Source organism: Arachis hypogaea, chromosome 6 (assembly GCF_003086295.3).
Source record: "Arachis hypogaea cultivar Tifrunner chromosome 6, arahy.Tifrunner.gnm2.J5K5, whole genome shotgun sequence".
NCBI lineage: Eukaryota > Viridiplantae > Streptophyta > Magnoliopsida > Fabales > Fabaceae > Arachis > Arachis hypogaea.
The window spans coordinates 15,177,464-15,179,696 of NC_092041.1; the positions used below are offsets into that span (position 1 = coordinate 15,177,464).

The 2,233-nt window shown below is 37.1% G+C and overlaps 1 non-coding gene across 1 annotated transcript; it reads left to right on the plus strand.

Moving 5' to 3' along the window:
* Positions 1-664: 664 nt before the first annotated feature.
* Positions 665-772, plus strand: LOC112700382 (small nucleolar RNA R71). The gene has a single exon (XR_003153287.1). It is a non-coding gene; the product is annotated as a small nucleolar RNA R71 (small nucleolar RNA).
* Positions 773-2,233: the final 1,461 nt, after the last annotated feature.

Genomic DNA, 2,233 nt, shown 5'->3' on the forward strand with positions numbered 1-2,233 from the left:
CTTGTGCCTCCAAGTTTCTAATGGAGGACCTTATTTCAGTCATGAAACTTTTAGTGGTTTTGATTAGATCAGAGACCATGGTTGCTAAGTCAGAGTGGCTCTGCTTAGAATTCTCTGTCTGTTGCTGAGAAGATGATGGAAAAGGCTTGCCATTGCTAAACCTGTTTCTTCCACCATTATTGTTGTTGAAACCTTGTTGAGGTCTCTGTTGATCCTTCCATGAGAGATTTGGATGATTTCTCCATGGAGGATTATAGGTGTTTCCATAGGGTTTACCCATGTAATTCACCTCTTCCATTGAAGGGTTCTCAGGATCATAAGCTTCTTCTTCAGATGAAGCATCCTTAGTACTGCCTGGTGCAGCTTACATTCCAGACAGACTTTGAGAAATCATATTGACTTGCTGAGTCAATATTTTGTTCTGAGCCAATATGGCATTCAGAGTATCAATCTTAAGAACTCCTTTCTTCTGATTCGTCCCATTGTTCACAGGATTCCTTTCAGAAGTGTACATGAATTGGTTATTTGCAACCATTTCAATCAGTTCTTGAGCTTCTGCAGGCATCTTCTTCAGATGAAGAGATCCTCTAGCAGAGCTATCCAATGACATCTTGGACAGTTCAGACAGACCATCATAGAAGATACCTATGATGCTCCATTCAGAAAGCATGTCAGAAGGACATTTTCTGATCAATTGTTTGTATCTTTTCCAAGCTTCATAGAGGGATTCACCTTCCTTCTGTCTGAAGGTTTGGACTTCCACTCTAAGCTTACTCAATTTTTGAGGTGGAAAGAACTTTGCCAAGAAGGCATTGACTAGCTTTTCCCAAGAGTTCAGGCTTTCTTTAGGTTGTGAGTCCAACCATATCCTAGCTCTGTCTCTTACAGCAAAAGGGAATAGCATAAGTCTGTAGACCTCAGGGTCAACCCCATTGGTCTTGACAGTGTCACAGATTTGCAAAAATTCAGCTAAAAACTGATGAGGATCTTCCAATGGAAGTCCATGAAACTTGCAATTCTGTTGCATTACAGAAACTAATTGAGGCTTAAGCTCAAAGTTGTTTGCTCCAATGGCAGGGATAGAGATGCTTCTCCCATAGAAGTCGGGAGTAGGTGCAGTAAAGTCACCCAACACCTTCCTTGCATTGTTGGCATTGTTGTTGTTTTTGGCTGCCATATCTTCTTCTTTGAAGAATTCTGTTAGGTCCTCTACAGAGAGTTGTGCTTTAGCTTCTCTTAGCTTTCGCTTCAAGGTCCTTTCAGGTTCAGGGTCAGCCTCAACAAGAATGCTTTTGTCTTTGCTCCTGCTCATATGAACGAGAAGAAAACAAGAAAATATGGAATCCTCTATGTCATAGTATAGAGATTCCTTGATGTGTCAGAGGAAATGAAAAATAGAAGGAAGAGGTAGAAGAATTCGAACTTATCAAGAAAGATGGAGTTCGAATTGTGCATCAAGGAGGAGTGTTAGTCCATAAATAGAAGGATGTGAGAAGAGGGGAAGAAATTTTTGAAAATAAATTAAAAAGATTTTAAAAACATTTTGAAAAAAATACTAATTGATTTTCAAAAACTAAGAGTGAGAAAGAAATCAAGTGATTTTTGAAAAAGATTTTGAAATTAGAAATTAAAAAGATATGATTGAAAACTATTTTGAAAAAAAAGATGTGATTTAAGAAGATATGATTGAAAAGTTATGGTTTTAAAAAGATGTGATTGAGAAGATATGATTTGAAAAACAATTTAAAAAGATTTGATTTTGAAAATTAATGACTTGGCTAACAAGAAAAGATATGATTCAAACATTAAACCTTTCTCAACAGAAAAGGCAACATACTTGAAATGTTGAATCAAATCATTAATTGTTAGCAAGTATTTTTGAAAATGGAAAGAAATTGATTTTGAAAACACATGATTGAAAAGATATGATTTGAAAAAGATTTGATTTTGAAAAATTTTGAAAACTTGAAAAAAATTTGCATTAAAAACAAAATCTTCCCTCTTGTGCCATCCTGGCGTTAAACGCCCAGAATGGTGCACATTCTGGCGTTTAACGCCCAAAACTCACCCCTTTTGGGCAGTAAATGCCCAGCCAGGCACCCTGGCTGGCGTTTAAACGCCAGTTTTCCTTCTTCACCGGGCATTTTGAACGCCCAGCTTTTTCTGTGTATTTTCTCTGCTGTATGTTCCGAATCTTCAGTTCTCTGTATTATTGACTTGAAAAGACACAAAT